Here is a 9,492-nt window from a genome sequence, read left to right on the forward strand (position 1 = left end):
CTGAATATACTGATTTCTGTAAGTTGCAATGAGGTAAAGCCTAGAATGGACAATTTTTTAATCCTTCAAAATTGACAACCTGAAATAAAGCTGCTTCCCTTCACAGAGATAAAACATTGAAACCAAATAGAAATATTATATTAAGCGCCAAGTTTTATTGATATAAAGTTATACTGTATGATACAGTATGAAAAAATCAATGTAATTGAATCAAAACTACCGAGAAAAAGGCAGTTAGCTTCCTATCTAAAGGCAGAAAACTGAACATTTGAAAAATATCTTTTATCAAGGCAGATACACAAGAGGAACTGTTTCTTAAATATTTTAGGTGTATTATTATTATTATTATTATTATTATTATTATCATTATTATTATTATTTTGTGTATTCTCTCAGTGAAAAGAAATCAACACCTCAGACGCTAACAGATATGCTTACTCAGAAATATCTCTCTGTTAAGTACCTTTGCACGTGCCACGTAGCAGGCTATATGAGAGGCTAGGACAGGTAAACAATACATTCAGATGGTGGTCAAAATCAGGTGGAATCCTGGTTATTTTGACGTGCCTTACTTGTTATCGAATTCCTGAAATGTCAATATATTGAACTTTACATCAACTGGGATATACGATTAGGAAGATGCAAATACAAAACCAATGTATCCCCTCCCCCCGAAAAAATCAGTAATAACCACACAGCGCTATAAGCGGGTGACATTAATTTATTCTGTACAGATAAGGAATGACACAAATACGGCATAAAACTGTAATGAACTCTGTTCCGTTGTAAAAAATAAAAAGGCCGCTGCAGCTGTAAAAACTAAGCCAACTATTCGCCTTCACCAATCGAAGAAACATTTGGGACGCCTCTCTCAATCAAGGCTCGCAAGGTTGATCCGCGGGAAGAGAGTTAGAGATACAAATTATACTTAATGATCCCCCTTGCAATCGTCTATTGAATTCGCCACAGACACGACCGCTTCCATTTCCATTTCCGAGCGCATCGATCGACTCAATTAGGGTTTGATATCTAATTAATTTAGTTCATAATTAAGGCTCGACGACAACGGTTTCTTTTCGCATGGCTGCGACGTTTATTTTTGATTGTGCTCAATTGAGTTCTTTTCTTTCGCGACGGGGGACTTTAACGGCTGAGTAGAGGCCGCATGAGAGGCGCTAGGATATGGATTGACTTCCGCGCGCTTTTGTTGGTGAAAAAAGTGTGAAATTACAGCTATTAGATCGCAATTACTCGTCTGATTATTACTATTAATTATCCCTCCAAGTTTCCTATGCTAGATCTCAGGATTTGACGACCGTGTGAGAAAGCTAGAAAGCTTTTCCCTGCGGCTGAAGTGATTGTTAATTCCCAGGCAGGCTTGGGCGAGGGATCGAGATAAGAAGTCTAGTTGCGTTGCTTCAAGAAGTCATTGAACGCGGTGCGTTAAAGTAGCATAAAACAGGACGCTTACTGGTTGATTTTAACTATAAGTTTAGGGAAGGCTTAAAGCTCATAGTTTATAAAACAAAGTAATAAATATATGCTACATGTATATCATATTGTTAAAAAGGCATGAATTAGTATGGATAGTCCATTGATTTTGAAACAATATATAAATGCGTCGAACAAAATGCCAGAAGAGCAGGGAAATATTTTTATTCTCAAGGTCAAAAGGTTGGTGATCGAAATTTCCTGTATTACAGTTTCAGTGAAATTCAATCAATGGATATTTTTGCATCCACTGTTTTCTTTTCAATATTTTATCCTACCTTTTACACGTTTCCACATAAATTTTATAAAGATGTGACCTAGAAACAATTAACCAAAATATATACCATTAATGCAGTTGAAAAGGACTATAAGAGAATAAAACTAATTTTGACAAAATTATCTTTAACAAGGGACCCTGTATTCTCTGTGTGTGTGTGTGTGTGTGTGTGTGTGTGTGCGTGTGTGTGATATCAATATCAGTGCGCTTTTTGTTTCATGGAAATTAGAGCAAATTCTTATTCAGCCACCAGAGTCTGTATTTTAGGAAAATCCCACTGACTTCGACTGTAATAGAGACCAGGGTGAGCTAAGAGCTAATTCATCAGAAATAAAACGTTGTTGCAATTCTGAAACCCCCTGGTCTGCCGTCCTGTGACGAAAACTGGGTAAAGAGATGACAGATCCATACGAAATATGAAAAAAATTTAAAAACGCGCATAGAGAGCAAATTGTGCATAGACAGCAAATATCAGATCGGTGAATAATGATACTTATATGTCTGCGGGTAGTGTATGCATGCCCGTCTTTAAAACCCCCGTCAGACATTTGGTTGCAAATTGTTAAATTGATTTTTGAGTGATATTTGGTGAAAATGTTCGAAGGGTTTTGGCGTGTAACAATGCAGATACCAATTTTTGTCATTATTCGAATCAAACCTCCGTCCATATCACATTTTTGAGATCTGCAATACAATATATTGACCTCAGCCTAAGTCAATAATAGCACAATGCTCATAATAATGATATAATTTTATTGAGCACATTTTTACATTAAGGCTCTGTTAACTACAGTAATAGTATAATAAATAGCCTTATATATATAAAGTAGATAATATCCCTTCTGATACTCAATGGTCATTGTGAAAACAATACTTGAAAGTCTTGTTTTAACTGAAAAGTTTTACGCTAATCACTTGTGGAGGAATTACTTTACTCACTATATAAAAAGGACAACACAATTCGTGCATATTTTTTCTTCCGTTAGCATCTTATATAGCACTTTATTGTAACTGGTACCAATCTTGGTGTTTTCTTCATGGACAGGAGGTTAGAACTATGGGTGGCGCTTTCCTTGTACTAGTGATGGTAGTCTTTGGGAAAAATGACGAATTCGTAGTCCATTACATGTAAGTGCTTGCTACTAAAGGCAATGTCGGAACTGTACACAATGATGGAGGAGGAGGATTGCCATCCCGGTTTTTTTAATGTTCCGGATTCACCGTGTGGCCTGTGTATGATCCGGTGTGTCCTGTGTATAATCCGGTGTATCCTGTGTATAGTTTAGAGCATGCATGTAGCTACGGATCTTTTTTTCGCTCAGAGTGACAAGTGCCACAATTTTTTTTAGTTTTTAGATCACCGAAAAAAATACTGCAGCAATGAACACTTAAATATCGCAATGTTTTATGTGATTTGAGCTTGTTTTAAGGAATTGACATATTCTGAAACAATTTTAAAAACATGATTTGAATAGCTGCACAAAGATTTCACTGAAAATGCCATCAGTTCTACCCATTCTGCTAATCTACTAATCAAACTTTATTTCTGGAACAATCAAATCTTTGAGGTATATGATAAAGTATATTGGTACTTTTCTATACCAATGGATAAACCTATTTCCTGGAACGACTACCACACAAGATTCTAAGAAAATCACTTTTATGTAGCAAGTATGAATATTGATACTCGACACGCAATATGTTTAACAACCTGTGTGCGTTTGCAAATTAATCCTTCACATTAAAACATTTGGTCAAGAACTGAATGTTCGATTTAGAAAGGCGACTATGATCCATTTCAAATTTTAGTTAACAGCTTGGTGATGCACCGGTTGACCCCCCCCCCCCCCAAAAAAAAAACAAAAAAAAAAACCATCAATTATGAATATCTTTCTTCCAAATTGTTTATTAACATGGCTTCCTAGAAAACCACGTAGCCCCTTCTCAATACTTCAGTCTCCAGTACATTTCACATAATATATTCCAACGTCTTGTTTTTCAAAAGTCGTACTCAAATTACCATAGAGCAGTCATTCGTTTACTTCACGCCGAATATAATAAGCAGGAAACTGTTAAGAACGAACCCAGATGTACAGATAAAGGAATCATTGGTGGACAGACCGTGGACCTCTTTTACAATATGGCGTCTCTCACATCGACGTTAAATATCCAACACAGGTGACACGTTGATTACCTGAGTTTGGGATTAATCCGTTGCCGAAATCACTGGACAAAGGCCCCCAAGAGCCCAAGTCAACCTCGCTGACCGGGGGTCAATTATGCAGCGTCTTTAACTGTCTCCTTCACCGTAATACACTTTTGTGACAGTTGATTAGGTCGTCTGGGTTAATTGTATCGAGGTATTGGGGCGACAGTGCTTTGGCTAATTATTAGCGAATTTGACTTAATTTAAGTGGGAGGGCATATACTGAAACAATGTTGTCGAGCCGGGTTAGGCCGTTTGCTGGCATTACCATTATTCAGGGTTGCATTCCAAGTTTGCCCCTAAACAAATCCGTAGTTTATCCAAAATTCACCCTGAGACAATTTGGGTTACCTTCCGAATACCGTCTCTGTCGGTTTCCTTGTGGTTCAATTTATAAATGCAGATTTGGTGAAATTGAAAAGCAAACCTCCAAACAGTTGACATTTCTTTTCTCTGCTTTCTAGGATTTACTCGAGAATTGGATTAATTTAAAAAAGAAAGAAAATTGTCCAAGTTCTAAGTTTTGTGTCGTTGGGGAGCACCATTGGAACCTATATCTAATCATTTCATAGGTAAAAATGACTGTGGCCAAATTCGATTCTTAAAATAAGCTGGGTGGTTGATGTAAAATCATATTTCCTTTGTCTCAATATCACTTTTTTATTTCAATTTTATTTTTTGAGGAAAGGGAGGATTAATTCCAATGACATTTTTAACATTTGAGCAACACCGACACCTCATCAAGGTCTTTGACACGTCATTTGAAGTCGGTACTTGTCGCGTGTCGTATCCATTTTTCTTTATAATTGTGTAAGATGATGCATCTTACATCAATTTATTTGGAAGGAACGAAGACACATTTTAAAATCACACCTAAATCCCAGCCACAAAATTGAAATGAAGAGGTAGTTTCGTTTAATTTCTGCATAAATTTTGCCAAATTTCGTGACAAAATATTGTATACTTATCGTTGGTTGACCGCAGTATTAATGGATTTTTCCACGACTCTCTGCAAACAAAACTGTGCTCAAGTGATTTAAAGTCAGAACAAAACAAGAGTATCTTTTTCTAGATCAGCATCGTCTTCTGTAATGTAAGGCCTGATTAGATGTCTGGGGAATTTTGAAAAAAAAAAAGATTTAAATTTTCACCAAGCTTATGGTCAGGACCTAAAATAAGGTTGTTGGAAAGAGAGATTTAAAAATACAAGAATATATTTATAAAAACCTACATCTAACAGTGTATGGAAGGTATCTTTCCTATAAGAGAATTTGTAATTGTTTTCAAGCTTTGTTTCTCCTCCTCTCTCTGTCTTTTCGTTTTAAGTTTGGCATACATCAAGCAACCATTTAGGATGATTTAAGTGTACATAAAGAGCACACTACATTCATTTATGACTGAAATTTCCGTAATATTTATTTCTTAATTACATGAAGAATCTTGGCCCATTGCGAAACAACTGAGTAGCAGGTAGACGAAAGACAATATCATTCCACATGTTACATCCTCAAGTTGACTCCGGGTATCTAAGGTGATAAATCTTTATTGATTTATGGCTGTCATGTAACTCGATAGGAAACCAAGAGTATAAAGCTCAATGCTACAACAGCCGATATATAAGCTGTAACTATAAATTGAACAACTACACGCACACACGCGCGCGCGTGCACGCACACACACACACACAAGAGGCGCACACACAAACTGTAGACTGGCATGTTTTGGGGTAATTGAATACTTGGTATACCTAATATATATACCTAGCCATGAAATAAAAAAAATTATATGACACTTTTTTATGTTATTATTTCGGTTTAGTTAGCTTTGAAAATGTCTGTGTCCAGGTCGTGCACTTAGTTACAAAAACACTATAAGTAGAAAGTTAAAAGTTAAACACGAAAAAAAAAAGATAATTAAGAGCGTCAGCAAGATTAAAACCATTCAGATATTCATCAAACATTGAAAGACGAAGTTATTTAGATCCAAAAGCACCCTCAAGAAAAATAGTTTTATAATGTGGAAGCTATAAAATGCTGTTCATATGCATTTGTTGCAATCTTTATTGTGAAATAGAGGTAATTAAAGGGCAAATTTTTGAAGAATTTCTTTGGAATACTACTGGAATACATACAGTCATTTTTTAATCAGGAAAGAAGCCCTGGGGCCTGTTTCAAAGAACAAATATAGACCGCTTAGCAAAGATTGCTAGGGATGTTAGCCGACTAACTTGCGGTTCACAAAGAACCGAAAAGACCTCTTATCTGTTTTTTCTTAACTTTTACCTTTAAATATTTAACTCAGAGGCATGGATGGGCAATATAAGAAAAGCAGCTACATCTTTTGTGGGCCGATCGTTCGTAAAACTCTCTAGAACCAAACTCGCATGGCGTTTTTATCAATAATATTAGATCTCTCTTTTTGAAATAAAACAGATAAGCCTTGAAGTTACTGATTCCGAGAAGTTTCAAAAGGAGTAGATAGCATACAGTAAGAACATTATCATCATTTTAGTGTTGTATTTGTTACAGACAAGTTTTTACAATATGCATCTTGCCAATCCTGTATCGTGTATCACATGCTGTAAGTCATTATACCATCATGCTATTAACGGTCTCTTGCAAAGCACTTCGTGAGGGCAAGAAGCGACGTTCGCGTTTCAGAATCGATTTGTATTAAATGTGCGAATCTTCGTCTTTCCCAACTTGAGAAAACGAAATAAACAGCCGGAATTATAGAGCATTGGAGCTTCCTTTGTTTGATTTCTGATAGGAAGGCATTAACTGGATAAATGCATAATAAGACTTCGTGTTGACATTCACCAATTTCTATCAAAACCCGCGTGAGGGGGGTGGACATTTCAATTTAGATTGTGATTTCCCGCTTTAGTGAGGATAACTTCATATGAGTAAATGTTTTAGTCACTCAGTAGAATTAGAATCAAGAATATATTTATATCGAATTTTGGAACTCACGTGTTAAAATTCAACGGCAAGTTATGACAGTTATCGGTTTCTCTTTTAGCGGGATTTCAGAGCGATCTTTCACTTTAATCATTAATCATTCTTTTTTTCTTCATTGGTAATATTTAATTACACTTTTCATTAAAAATTGTCCCAATCTATGGTTTTGCATTGGGCTGGCGAAGCAAGGCAAAAAAAATTTTTTCACCCCCCCTCCCCGTCTTTTCAAATGTGATTGCCAGACCCCCCCCCCCCCCCCCCCCGGCCACACATCTCTATTGATATGCCCTGTGCACGACTATAATGTATCTTTACTATGTACCCAGAGTGTAGATTGCTTCTTATGTAAAAATACCAGCATCTTGTTAGCGTGCCTTCCCTTGCCTGTTATTGTTTATTGTTCAAAGTAGAGAGTCTGCATGAAATGATTTAGATATTAATATCAGCGCCATCGCTATTATCATTGAGTTGTATGTTTCTTTCGCCCGTAAATGAACTTCAACAAGAAAGATAAAAATCTACATTTTTACGACTGCATAGGGAGTGGTTATTAAGAGGATAATGCGGTCACAATTCGGCCAACATGTACCGCCACTAAGACCCCATTCCCACAGATTTTAGATCGATCTATCCCTGTGGGGAGTCTCACTAGATTACTGTCAGCTTAGCCGGCTTAAATGTCTCTCCTGCCTAATAAAAGCTATAAGGGGGTAATTAACTACCGTGCGCGCTCGGCTGACTGCAATTTAGCGTGAACCCCCAGGGAGTTAGGTCGATCCGGATGGATCGACCTAAATCTCTGGGAATGCACTCTAAGACACACTTTTTATAGAGGCAGGCTTGTATTGCTTTATCAACAACCTTTTAACGAGTGTTGATGTACAGTGCATGATTACTGAAAATGACAGAAAGACACGGAAATATTTGTCATTATTTCGAACAATTACTGAAGTTTAGACCAAACGTTTTTAAGGCATTGAATGATGATTTTATTCTAAAAAGAATTTTTTAAACTACACGTTCAGTTTTGATTCATTTGGTTTCCCCACTTTTTAGGATTATCTCAAATTTGCATTGTGGTGAAGGAGTGAAGGATTATAACCTTCAGTAAAGAAACACGCAGTGAAACAAAATATCTTTAGAAATTAAATACATTTATGACCAGGATACTCTTCTTCACCTGTAAAACTTGCCATATACAGTTGAATTTTAATGAATTTATCAAAGTGATTGTGCCGGCTACATGATCCAAAGAAACTAGTCACCTATTTTAGCGTTAAAAGATTTTTATACATCGATTTTTCTCCCCTTTTTTATAATATCTGCTGAATTGCCCTATTTTCAGCGTTCCCACGAAATAAACTATTTGTAGCTCCAAATTGAAAGCAAATAACACAATGTAACTTGGGGAGAAATGATCGAGAAAAGTAAGGAATCACTAATAATCTTAGGCATTCACATATGAATACAATAGTTAAATAAGCAAATGTCCTTTTTCTGGCCTGGCAGCGGTTAAGGAAATACCTCGTGTGCTTTTAACATACTTCGAAAGAAATACAGCGAGCGAGCTCTTTAGCTGTTTCCAGCAAAATATCACCGAATAAAATGTCTATAACTATAATAGGTGGCTGACAGGCAAGTCCTCTGTCGGCCTATCAGTCGGATATATCAAAATTAATACTAAACATATGTTTCGATACGCTTGGTTTTCACCTTCCCTTTGACTTAATGTATATTTTTAGATACTTCTGATGGGACTTCACACACACGGCCATTACAGGGCCAACATCTATTTAGTACCTTTACTGTTCTGAAAGAGTGACGGGGAACAATCTTCACAAGTTTCAACATGTAACTATCAAAAAAGAGAATGCAGAGAATTAAGAACGAGAAATGGTGGTGGTTGCATGAATACAAGTATGATCGATAGAGACCTTTTCCCTCACTGTACGGAATAGATCTGCTCTCGATAGCTGCTCAGTCACCAAGATTGACTCCGGCATGAAAAAATAGAACAAATATTGTTATCATTAATATCATTATTATTATCATTATCATTATTAAAACAACGTGCATACTATATGTACTTTTCATCAAAATTTCTCGTCATGGGCACCCACATGCAAATACCCATATAGCATGAGACGTCTGAGTTTTGTCCACAGTTTCTATCGTCCTCGTGAAAGAAGAATTCTTACAGACATAGAAAAAACATTGTCGTTATCCAAACAGATGTGATCTCCGCCTGTTCATCTTTCGTTGGCAGTTTAGTGGACTGCACAATCTGAGATTTCTACGACTGTCAGTTATCTATATATCTATCTACATGCGATACGACCGTTTGAACCCACGGAGCAGAACGGTAATGGACGAAAAGACTTTCAAAATATCTTTAAGTTTTAATTTAGGCTTTGGATAAATTATGGCTTAATTTAAAAAAAAGGACAATACCTTCAGGCATATGGCATACAAATTATCCTATCAATACGTTTTTCTTTCCTTTAGCTCTTTCATAACGAAAAGGGACGCAGCCGTCAATATTTTCACACGTATTATTC

The sequence above is a fragment of the Lingula anatina genome, chromosome 7 (assembly GCF_051362555.1).
Source record: "Lingula anatina isolate TDL-2025a chromosome 7, LinAna3.0, whole genome shotgun sequence".
Classification (NCBI taxonomy): domain Eukaryota; kingdom Metazoa; phylum Brachiopoda; class Lingulata; order Lingulida; family Lingulidae; genus Lingula; species Lingula anatina.